This window comes from Callorhinus ursinus, unplaced genomic scaffold (assembly GCF_003265705.2).
Source record: "Callorhinus ursinus isolate GAN/ISIS: 27379988/994484 unplaced genomic scaffold, GSC_fseal_2.0 scaffold1, whole genome shotgun sequence".
In the NCBI taxonomy this organism is placed as follows: domain Eukaryota; kingdom Metazoa; phylum Chordata; class Mammalia; order Carnivora; family Otariidae; genus Callorhinus; species Callorhinus ursinus.
The window spans coordinates 97,015,503-97,028,463 of NW_027397063.1; the positions used below are offsets into that span (position 1 = coordinate 97,015,503).

The window sequence follows — 12,961 nt, forward strand, 5'->3', positions numbered from 1 at the left end:
AAAAAAAAAAGCCATGAATTCTATGTGCAGTATTCCCCTAGCACTGGAGTTCTCACATTCTCCTTGATCGGTAAACTTGGTCTTGGCTTGCTGGCTGTTTGTGCTGATCTTCTGGGGGAGGGGCCTGTTGCCGTGGTTCCCAAATGTCTTTGTCGGAGGCAGAATTGCTCCGCCCTTGTCGGTCCAGGCTAAGCAAGCTGCTCGGGTTTGCCCTCGGGAGATTTGTTCCCTGCAAGCTCTGGCACAGCTTTGGAGGACCAGGTTGAAAATGGTGGCCTCCCAATCTCCACCCGGAGGAGCTGAGAACTCGGGGCCCTGCTCTTCAGTGCGCCCCCAGAAAAAAGCAGTCACTCCCGTCTCCCTGGTCTCCGGCCGCTCTCCGTGCTCACCCGGCCTGTGACCGAGTGTTTCTATCTCTGGCACCCGACCCCGTGTGGAGTCTCCAAACCCAGCAGATCCCTGCGGTGCACTCCCGCGCCGTTCCTCCCTGGGGAGGAAGGGGAGTCTCCCCAGCTCTGCCGCTTGTTGGGTCCCTGCTGGAGGAGCAGTGGCCCGACTGGGCCACAGATCATAGTTTATGGCAACCCTGAGCTGAGAGCCCGCGCCTCGGCTCCGTCTCTGCAGCCGGTTTCCCCACTCCGATACCTGGGAGTTCTGCCACACTCAGGCACCCCCGGTCTTTCTCTGACCGTGAGGGTCCTGAGACTACCCTGTCCCGCGAGGTTTCCACCCCCGCTTAGCCACTGGAGCGACGTCCCTCCGCGGAGCCGACTTCTAAGAGTTCCGATTTTGTGCTCCGCGGCTCTATCACTTGCCAGAAGCGGCCGACAGAGGCCCCCTCCCCCGCCATCTATCCTCCCAAATATGCCTCGGATTCACTTCTCCGCACATCCTACCTTCCAGTAGGTGGTCGCTTCTCTGTTCAGAGAGTTGTTGCTACTGTCTTCTTCGGTCTCCTGTTGAGTTCGTAGGTGTTCAGGATGGTTTGATCCCTATCCAGCTGAATTCCTGATACCAGACAAAATCCAGGTCTCCTACTCCTCCACCATCTTGCTCCGCCCCCCTCTAGATGTCCATTTCAAAGCATCTTTAGATACAGTGAGGGCAGGGAGTCACAATCAGATTTTTCTGGTTTGCAGTTTAAATGTCTCTGGTGATCTTTGTACTGGTTGCTCTGTGGTCAAAGATTATCCATACATAAACTGTTGTGATTTCTCTGGTCCCATGCAGTCATTCTTCAATGCTTCAAAAAAAAAAAAAAAAGCAATTTTATTTTTCAATGATTTCAAGTCAAAAGAACGGAAGATTATCAGAAATGTTACTTTGGAAAGATGTAACCAGATGTTTGAGAAACTAGAAGGATTCAGGATCTAGCTTACAGGAAGAAAACAAAACCTCAAAGACCAGTAACAGAACTAGGATCTAAAATCTAAAAAGTTCATAGTTTCAGTTAAAACAATTTTTCTCTAATTACTCCCATTTCTATCAATTATAACCATAGTAAGACAATTTGCGAAGAATTTCAGTGAATTTAGCTTGATTACATACATTAGTACAGTGAGCGTAGTGACTGATCATGCGGGCTCTTTTAAATCTGCTTTGCTGGAAATTTTCATAAGGCGGCACAGACTGAATTTTTAACAGCCTCTTGAGGCTAAGACATAATGCCATCATCCTTTGCCTGCAATACCTACTGACTTGAGTTACTTCCTTTCTTAACAGGGTCCCCAAAATATCCTGAGTTTCCTACACCTGCCTGGAAGTGGCCTTCCTTTACTTACCTGGTAAGGATGTTGAAATCCCTGTCAGCCAGGTATCACACTGATATTTCCAAGGCATGTTATTGGCTCCATAAAGTTAACCTTAGTTCCTTACAGCTGTCTGGTAATATCTGAGCCTATGCAGCTCTCTCTTAAATATGACATTCCTGTCAAAACCTTAGTAATAAAACCAGTGTTCCCAACTATGTCCTAAGGAAGATAGCTTCTAATTGAGCATAAATACATATATTTCCATGCATGTATAAAATTGGAAACTCTCAGTGAGTCAATTCTGGGAGAATCAGGTAGGCAGAAGATCATTATTTCAATTTGGCTCACAAAGGTATAATTTACCAAATTGCTGAGGAAAGGTTTTCCTACATCTGGAAAAGAAGGTTAAAAAAAAAAAACAGTATTTCAAACAAAAGGTCATAAAAATTGTAATTCTCTGTTTATTCAGTCCTATTTGTAATTCTGTTGATTTTGATCTTCTGTTTTATAAAGCTATGGGTTTCTCCATTAGAGTTCTCTAAATTCCTATATTCAGTTCAGTGGTGTGATCTTAAGTTATTAGAGACCTGTAGTCTAGAGATTCATCAGTCTTTTCCCTGAATCTCCTTGAAGATGAAGCACTTTTGCAAAAGCAAAATACATTATATTATATAATATACCCAGACAGATTTCTAGGAGTTTCATACAATTTCTAGAATATTTATTTTAATTATATTTATGGAAATATAATCTAATAAGGTTTAGCATCACTTATTTGACAACGAGTCCCCTGTAACTTAACATACCAAATAAACAATTAACACCTTTCTTTTATAAGGAGGACAAAGCTTTGAAATCTTCCAGGGAGGGGTGCCTGGGTGGCTCAGTCGGTTAAGCGTCTGCCTTCGGCTCAGGTCATGATCCCAGGCTCCTGGGATTGAGCCCCGCGTTGGGCGCCCTGCTCAGTGGAGAGCCTAATTCTCCCTCTGCCTACTTGTGCTCTCTATCAAATAAATAAATAAAATCTTCCAGGGATCCTCTGGGAAATTGCAAACTCAAGAAGACTTCATTTTAGAATTTCATTTTGGGAGGTTTGTCAAAAAAATACAGAATTCAGACTTTTCATTAAACAGAATCACAGATCACTATAAAACAATACTCAGTTATCCATTTAACTATAGTTTTTCTAGGTAACCAAAGACTTGAAGATAAAACACTTTTTCTAGATAGATTACATTAAAAGTTAAACCTTTGTTTATAATTTATTAAAAGCAGAATACATATTGTACTAGCTTTTTATATTAAAATTTAAATAAATCATTTTAATCTTATCCAGAAATCTTTAAGCCATATGTTAAAATTCATTTTAAAGATTCCTGGTTCACAAATGTTTTAAGACTTTTTTTTCACATGTAGATCTTTTGTTTTTCCTCTTTAAATAGTCTCACTTTAAGATCTCTTCTTTATCAAAAACACATGTCCCACTTTTCTTGCATATGGAGAGTTTCCCCTTATTTTTAGTAGTTCTAAACCACATATATTAGAATTTTTAACCCTTAGAAACTTTATAGTGAAAAATAAGTTGTAAGCAATTGTGAACTGTTACATTTAGTGTATTTTAGATTGGCAAATTATGAATATATTCATAAATTTCTAGAAATATGTGCTTCTTCATAACAATCTTCCAATAAAAGTTTTTTCTACCAAAAGAACGACTATTTACTAGAGACTCAAGTTTGTGATAGGGAAGCCAAAAGAATAGATTAACATATGGTCAGTAATTAATGTTTTATTCTATCTTATTGGGAAAGAAGTTAATTCATTGAATATCTAGATGAACTCATCACTTAGCAAAGCTTTAAGGTTTCAGGCTACCAAAAAGACTTTGTGGAGAAACTATTTTAAAAGTTTATTTACAAACTTTTAGATTACCCATAAAAACTTCATAAGATATCAAAGTCAGCCACTCTTTCATGTTTTCTGTTATAGAAAAATTCTATAACCTGATCAAACTTCCAGGGAAGATGTCAGAGTAGGAGGATCCTAGGCTTTCGTCATCCCCTGGATATACCTGGATTACACACACATCACTGTAAATACCCCAGAAAACCACACAAGGACTGACAGAACAGACTTTTCTTAGTTAATCTTAGACAAGAAGCCACATTAAGAATGCCTAGATACATGGACACCTATGGGGACAAGCCCAAACCCCACCCCCACTTTCTCCTATGAATCTGCCCCCATCCAACCAGCCACACTGGGCAGGAGTTCGTCCAAAACAGCTCCAGGCATTTTTCCACAGCAGGGTTCTTCCTACAAGCAGACGGGTGCAAACTTTGCCTACACTGTGCATCCCACCCTTGTGTTCTCCTGCAGACTATCCCATCCGACCCACCCAAGAATCCATCCAAAGTGGCACCACAAGCCTGGCAGTGTGCAAGCAGCCCTGAGAGGGGCCAGCACCACTCCAAAGTGCCTTAGGGAAAGTGGAGGATAACCATACACACTAGTTTGCAGCCCCAGCAGTGGGCTTGGGGCAGACATCTGGTTCAACTGCAGGTCGCACCCACCAACAAACACCTCTCAGGGGACAATGCTGGAGAGCACCCTGCAGTTCAGTGCAGCCACAGTTCTGGCAAATGAGCCGAGGGCCGGCATCTGGTCTGCCCCAACTCAAGCCCACTGTGGCCCCAGACTGGTCCCTTAATAACATAGGGACCAAACCCTGCCCATAACAGGCAAAGAGCCATTGCAGACAACGGGACTGAAGTTAAATACAGCCCAATCACAACAGTAGGGTACACACAATACACATAGCAGATAACCCTGAAACATTAGGTTCTGCTGCCTAGGAGATATCACATTGCAGGGTACCACAGGACCTCTTCTTCATAAGACCACTGATTTCAAAAGCAGGAGACATAGCTGAATTTCCTAACACATAGGAAGACAGAAAGACAAAATGAGACGGAGGAATATGTTCCAAATGAAAGCACAAGACAAACTCACAGAAAGAACTTAACATAAAGGAGATAAGCAATATGCCAGATAGAGAATTCAAAGTAATGGTCATAAAGATACCCACTGGACTTGAGAAAAGAGTGGAGGATCTCAGAAAATATTAAAAAGAACCACTCAGAGATGAACTCAATAAGTGAAATTAAAAATACACTAGATGGCATAAATAATGGACTAGAGGAAGCAAAAGGAACGGATTGGTGACCTAGAGGACAGAGTAATGGAAAACAACTAAATGGAATGAGAAAAAGAAAAAATATTAGAAAATGAGAATAGGTTAAGGGAACACAGTGACACCATCAAGTATAATAACATGCACATTATAGGGATCACAGAAGAAGAGAGAGAGAGGGGGCAGAAAATTTATTTTAAATAGCTGAAAACTTCCCTCATCTGGGGAAGAAAACAAATCCAGATCCAGGAGGCACAGAAAGCCCCCAACAAAATCAACCTAAGGAGGTCCACACCAAGACACATAATAGTTAAAACAGCAAAAAATACTGATAAAGAATTTTAAAAGTAGCAAGAGGGGTGCCTGGGTGGCTCAGTCGGTTAAGCATCTGCCTTTGGCTTGGGTCATGATCTTGGGGTCCTGGAATCGAGCCCTGCATTGGGCTCTCTGCTCAGCAGGGAGTCTGCTTCTCCCCCTGCTCATACTCTCTCTCTCATAAATGAATAAGATCTTTAAAAAGATGTTCTCTCTTAAAAAAAAAAAGTAGCAAGAGAAAACAGTTACATACAAGGGAAACCCCACAAGACTATCAGCTGATTTTTGGCACGATATATTCAAAGTGCTGAAAGGGAAAAATCTGCAGCCAATAATACTCTATCCAGCAAAGCTATCATTAAGAATTATAAGAGAGAAAGGGAGTTTCCCAGGACCCCTCCCCTGAAAAAATATTACAGAAATTCATGAACACTAAACCAGCCTTACAAGAAATGTTAAAGGGGAGTCTTTGAGTGGAAAGGAAAGAACATAAGCAGGAGTATGAAAAATAGGAAAGGAAAATTTTTCACAGGAACATATAAACATGATAAAAATAGTATATGAATCCCTTATAAAACCAATAGAGGTTAAAGCACAACAGCAGTAAAATCAAATATATCTATGAAAATCAGTCGAGGCATTCACAAAATAAAAGGATGTAAAGGATGAAAACATACCTAAAATGTGGGGTGGAGGGAATAAAATGTTTTTAGAATGAGTTCAAACTTTAGTTCAAACCATCAATTTAATATAGACTGCCATACCCATAGGATATTATATATAAACCCAATGGTAGCCACAAATCAAACCACAGACCTAATGGTAACCTGTCACAGATATGCTTGGATTCCTTTCTTTTTAGTTTTTGCATATCACTAAAGAAAGCCATCAAACCACAAGATAGCAAGAAAGGAACAGAGAAGAACTACAAAAACAAGCAGAAAACAAGTAAGATAATGACAATAAATACACACTTATTGATAATTACTTCGAATATAAATGGACTAAACTACCTAATCAAAAAAATAGGATGACAGATGGATAAAATAGCAAGACCCATCTATATGCTGCCTGCAAGAGACTCATTTCAGACCTAAAGACACATGCAGATTGGAAAAGAAGGGATGGAAAAATATTTATCATGAAAATGGAAGTGAAAAGAAAGCTGGGGTAACAATACTTATATCAAACAAAATAGACTTTAAAACAAAGACTAGTAATAAGAGACAAAGAAGTACACTACATAATCATAAAAGGAACAATTCAACAAGAAGGTATAACAATTGTGGGGATACCTGGGTGGTTCAGTCAGTTGGGTGGCTGAATCTTGATTTCGGCTCTGGTAATGATCTCAGGGTCCTGGGATGGAGCCCTGCATCAGGCACTGTGCTCAGTGGGGAGTCTGCTTGAGGATTCTCTCTCTCCCTCTGCCTCTCCCTCCCCCTCTCTAAAATAAATAAAATCTTAAAAAAAAAAAAGGTATAACAATTGTAAATATTTATGCATCCAACATGGGAGCACCCAAATACATAAAGCAGCTAGAACAAACATAATGGAAGAAGTCAATAGTAATGTAATAATAGTAGTGGGTTTTAACACCACACTTACATCAATGGGCAGATCACCTAGACAGAAAATCAACAAGGAAATAGTGGCTTTGAATGACACATTGGCCCAGATGGATTTAACAGATATATTCAGAACATTCCACACCAACAGAGCAAAATACACATGTTTTTCAAATGCACATGGAAAATTCTCCAGAATAGATCACCTTAGGTCACAAATCAAGTCTCAAGAAATTTGAAGAGACTGAAATCACAACATTCATCTTTTCTGACCACAATGCTATGAAACTAGAAATGAATCACAAGAAAAAAATCTAGAAAAAGCACAAATACATGGAGATTAAAGAACATGCTACTAAACAACAGATGGGTCAATGAAGAAATCAAAGAAGAAATAAAAAAACACGGAGACAAATGAACATGAAAACATAATGGTCCAAAATCTTTGGAATGCAGCAAAAGCTATTCTAAGAGAGAAGTCTATAGTAATACAGGCCTACCTCAAGAAATAAAAAAAAAAAACTCAAACAACCTAACTTTAGACCTAAAGAAGCTAGAAAAAGAGGAACAAAGCCCAAAACTAGCAGAAGGAAGGAAATAATAAAGATTAGAACAGAAACAAATTAGAGATTTAAAAAAATAGAACAGATCAATGAAACCAAAAGATAGTTCTTTGAAAATATCAACAAAATTGATAAACCTTTAACAGACTCAAAAACAAAGAGAGAGAGAGAAGGAGAAAGGACTTAAATAAAATCAAAAAGGAAAAAGGAAAAATAACACCACAGAATATAAAGGATTATAAGAGAATGTTATGGAAAATGATGTGCTAACAAATTGGACACCCTAGAAGAAATGAATAAATTCCTAGAAACCTATAACCTCCCTAAACTGAATCAGGAAGAAACAGAACATTTGAGCAGACTGATTACTAGCAATGAAATTGAATCAGTAATCCAAAAACTCCTCATAAACAAAAATCCAGGATGAGCTGGCTTCACATGTGAATTCTACCAAACATTTAAGAAGATACTCTCTTCCAGAAAATAGAAGAGGAAGGGAAAGCTTCCAAATTCATTTTATGAGCATTATCCTGATAACAAAACCAGATAAAGACACCAGAAAAAAAGAAATATAAAGGCTGATGAACATATTATGGAAACTCCTCAATAAAATATTAGCAAACCAGATCTAACAATACATTAAAAAAATCATTCACCATGATCAAGTGGAATTTATTCCTGGGCTGCAAGGTAGTTCAATATTTACAAATCAAAGTGATACATCATGTTAACAAGAGGAAGGATAAAAAATGATATGATCATTTCAATAGATGCAGAGAATGTATTTGACAAAGCACAACATCCATTCATAATAAAAACTCTTAACAGAGTAGGTTTGAGTGAACATACCTCAGAATAATAAACGCCATCTATGAAAAATTCACAGCCAACATCATAGTCAGTGGTGAAACGCTGAGAGCTTTTCTTCTAAGATCAGGACCAAGACAAGGATGTCCACTTTCATCATTTTTATTCAACATAGTCTTGCAAATCCTAACCATAGCAATCAGACAAGAGAAAGGAATAAAAGTCATCCAAATCAGTAAGGAAAAAGTAAAACTTTCACTATTTGCAGATGACATGATACTATATATAGAAAACCCTAAAGACTCCACCAAAAAACTAGAGAACTGATAAATGAATTCAGGAAGACTGCAGGATACAAAATCGATGTGCAGAAATGTGTTGCATATCTATATGTCAATTATGAAGTAGCAGAAGGAGAAATTAAGAAAATAATTCCATTTACAATTGCACCAATACACATACACACACACACCTAGGAATAAACTTAAAAGACCTGTACTGTGAAAACTGTAAGACACTGATGAAAGAAACTGAAGATGACACAACAAATGGAAAGATTTTCCATGCTCATGTTTTGAAGGAATATTGTTAATATGTCCAGACTACCCAAAATAATCTACAGATTTGAGGCAATCCTTATCAAAATAGCAATAGCGATTTTCACAGAACTAGAACAAACAATCCTAAAATTTGTATGGAACCACAAAAGACCCCAAAACAGCTAAAACTGTCTTGAAAAAGAAAAACAAAATGGGAAGTTCCAGACTTCAGGTTATATTACAAAGCTGTAGTAATTAAAATACTATGGTACTGGCACAAAAATAGACACATAGATCAATACAACAGAATAGAAAATCCAGAAGTAAACTCAATTATATAATCAATTAATCTTTGATAAAAGAGGCAAGAATATGCCGTGGGAAAAAGATAGCCTCTTCAACAAATGGTGTTGGGAAAACTGGACAGCTACATACAAGAAAGAAACTGGACCACTTTCTTACACCACACACAAAAGTAAACTCAAAATAGATTGAAGACCTAAATGTGAGACCTAAAACCATAAAACTCCTAAAAAAAATAGGCAGTACGTTTTGCACACTGCTTTTAGCAACATATTTGTGGATATGTCTTCTGAGGCAAGGGAAACAAAAGCAAAAATAAACTATTGGGACTACATCAAAATAAAAAGCTTCTGCACAGCAAAAGAAACAATCGACAAAACCAGAAGATACCCTACTGAATGGGAGAAGATATTTGCAAATGACACATCTGATAAAGGGTTAATATCCAAAATATATAAAGAATTTAAACAACTCAACACCAAAAAAAACAAATAATGCAATGAAAATAATGGGCAGAAGCCCATTGCGATGCAATGAAAATAATGGGCAGAAGCCATAAACAGACATTTCTCCAAAGAAAACCCACAGATGGCAAACAGACACATAAAAAGATGCTCAATATCACTTACCACCAGGGAAATGCAAATCAAACTACAATGAGATGTCACCTCACTCCTGTCAGAATGGCTAAAATCAACAACAGTAGAAACAACAGGTTTTTGGCAAAGATGTGGAGACAAAGGAACTCTCATACACTGTTGGTGGGAGTGCAAACTGGTGCAGCCACTGTATGGCGGTTCCTCAAAAAGTGAAAAATAGAAATACCTTATGATCATTAATCTCACTACTGCGTATTTACCCAAAGAATACAAGAACACTAATTCAAACGGATACAGGCACCCCTATCTTTATAGCTACATTATTTTCAATAGCCAAGATATGTAAGCATCCCCAGTGTCCATCAACTGATGAATGGATAAAGAAGAGGTGGTTATATATATGTATAGAGAGAGAGAGGGAGAGAGAACAGAATATCAGCCATAAGAAAGAATGAAATCTTGCCATTTACAACAACATAGAGGGAACTAGAGACTATAATGCTAAGTGAAATAAGTCAAAGACAAATACCATATGATTTCACTCATATGTGGAATTTAATAAATAAACAAGCAAATTGAAAAATGAGAGGGGAGAGACAAATCAAGAAACAGACTCTTAACTATAGAGAACAAAGAGATGGTTACTGGAAGGGAAGTGGAAGGGATGGGCTAAACAGGTGATAGGGATTAAGGAGAGTACTTGTGATGAGCACTGGCTGGTGTATGGAAGTGTTGAATCACTATATTGTACACCTGAAACTCACACTGTATGCTAGCTGGAATCAAAATAAAAACTTAAAGAATTAAAAGAATAATTAAAATAAAAACTTGAAAGAAAAAATATAATTTTTTTCTGAAGAGTTTTGGCATATTTGCTATTTAATTTTTTCCTTTTTTTCTCCTTTTCCAAAGTACAGGATAATTTTCGCCCTATATCATGATCTTCTATAATATCTAGAAATATTTGAAAGGAATAGGCGAGTTTTGGTGATTGGTAAAGATAGTGGACTTTGGTTTCTAGAGTTGTATTTCCTGGTTTGTAAGGATTGCAAGAAAAAGACCATTGTTTCTAATTTCCCCCAAGAACTGGATTACATCCTGAAAATCAAGGGACTGACCCACTTTTCTAATTTAGTTTGCTACTTTATATCTGGGAAAATTTTAACTAAAATTAAAATCAAAATTTGTGTCCTTGTAAAGACTGTATAAAGTATTTTAACAAAAACCTTCTTTCTTAGTATTAAATTCAACCTTGGCTTCTATCAGCCCCCGAATATTGGCCTTTAGCTGATTAACATAGGAGGGCCTAGGAGAAATTTTGGTCATCTCTTTTCTTTGTGAGGGAGGGGTTGTGAATGGTTAATAATCTAATTTCTCTCTAAATTTGGTAGGATCTTCTTAAACTGGAGGTAAAAGGGTCTTATAATTTTAAAGATCTGTTGCTGTTCAGGGGACATATTTTTTTTTTTCAGTGAGGGGTATAGGATACATCTGCAAAACACATTGCATAAAAATGTCTGAAACTGGGGCGCCTGGATGGCTCAGTCGTTAAAGCGTCTGCCTTCGGCTCAGGTCATGGTCCCAGGGTCCTGGGATCGAGCCCTGCATCGGGCTCCCTGCTCGGCGGGAAGCCTGCTTCTCCCTCTCCCACTCCCCCTGCTTGTGTTCCCTCTCTTGCTGTGTCTCTCTCTGTCAAATAAATAAATAAAATCTTAAAAAAAAATAAATGTCTGCCTTGGGCTCAGGTCATGATCCCGGGGTCCTGTGTTAGAGCCCCATGTAGGGCAGGGCAGGGAGCTTACTTCTCCTTCTCCCTTTTCCTCTGCCCCTCTGCACTACCCCCCCCCCACAATGTGCTAACACTCTCTCATAAATACATACATACATACATACATACATACATACATACATAAAATCTTTAAAAAAAAAATGTCTGAAGCTGACAGAGCCTGATTACAGAGCCCTGAAAAGTAGGAAAAAATGTAAGGAACAGGTTCTGCTACATTTTCTTCCTGGCTTTTAAGCATTTACAGGAATAACCTGTGCATTTAGGGCCTACAGATTAGGCCAGACGGCTCTCTAAGGAAATGCAAGTTAAAACAGGTAGTGGGGAACCAGATTTTGAGGAGAATTTACTTTGGATGTGGACATTAATTTTTGTCTTAAGTCCATCTAATTTCTGTTTTTCCATCTTGTTAAGAAAGTCTCTAAGGCTAGCCATTATACTGATAATAAAACTGGTAACCAGGCCTCTGGGTGGCTCAGTTGGTTAAGCGACTGCCTTCGGCTCAGGTCACGATCCTGGAGTCCCGGGATCGAGTCCCACATCGGGCTCCCTGCTGAGCAGGGAGTCTGCTTCTCCCTCTGACCCTCTTCCCTCTCGTGCTCTCTATCTCTCATTCTCTCTCTCTCTAATAAATAAATAAAATCTTAAAAATAAATAAATAAATAAATAAAACTGGTAACCAAGGAGTTAACCAGGCAGATAAGCAAAGATCTGCTTGTTCTTGGAATGCTCTCTGCCCCCAAGTTCCTATAAGATTATATATCCTTGCCTGATGCCAAAACAATTGAGTGTTAATTTAGTTGTTTTGCAGGAACTCAAGTTTTCATCAAGAAGCCAGCCAGAACCAGTCAGGACCACTGAACTCCTCTTTGAGCACAACAAAATGAAATTAACCCTCCTTGACTTGGTTACTTTCTTTATCTGATTTGAGTAGCATAGCTCCTTTCCCGTTTACCCAGACTCTTTTCTGCTTTCCTTTAAAAAAACAAACAAACAAAAAAACCCCCCAAAAAACAAAAACAAAAAAACCCTCGAGTCTCCCTCTCCGAGAGATGGTTTTGGAGCTGTTCTCCCATCTCCTCATTTGGCAGCCTTTCAAATAAACTGTTGCCACATGCTCAATGTCTCAGTGATCGACTTTGATGGACATCGGGCACATGAACTTGAGTTTGGTTACAATAAGACAATGAAGAACTCTCCATAAAGAGGAGAGTGGCTCAGTCACTTAAGCGTCTGCCTTCGGCTCAGATCATGATCCCCTGGGATCATGATCCCGGGTTCCTGGGATCAAGCCCCACATTGGTCTCCCTGCTCAGCGAGGAGCCTGCTTCTCCCTCTCCCTCTGCCCTTCCCCCCTGCTTATGCGCTCTCTCTTACTCTCTCAAATAAAAAATTCTTAGAAAAAAAAAGACTTCTCCATAAAGAATTTTTTCCTTCAAATATAGCTAATCTAAAGGATCCATCATTTGGCCATTCATGAGTAGAATCATCTCAATACCAACTCAAATAAGCCTTCTTTCCTTCTTTCTTATTAACA

General features: G+C 38.7%; 1 long non-coding RNA gene across 1 annotated transcript in view; it reads left to right on the forward strand.

The window, feature by feature from the left end:
* Positions 1 to 12,760, forward strand: part of LOC112830161 (uncharacterized) — a 38,862-nt gene extending 26,102 nt beyond the window's left edge. The window contains exons 5-6 of the long non-coding RNA XR_012380010.1: positions 1,723 to 1,784; positions 12,236 to 12,760. This is a non-coding gene — a long non-coding RNA (uncharacterized lncRNA). The remainder of the gene's footprint in view (positions 1 to 1,722; positions 1,785 to 12,235) is intronic.
* The last annotated feature ends 201 nt before the right edge of the window (positions 12,761 to 12,961 follow it).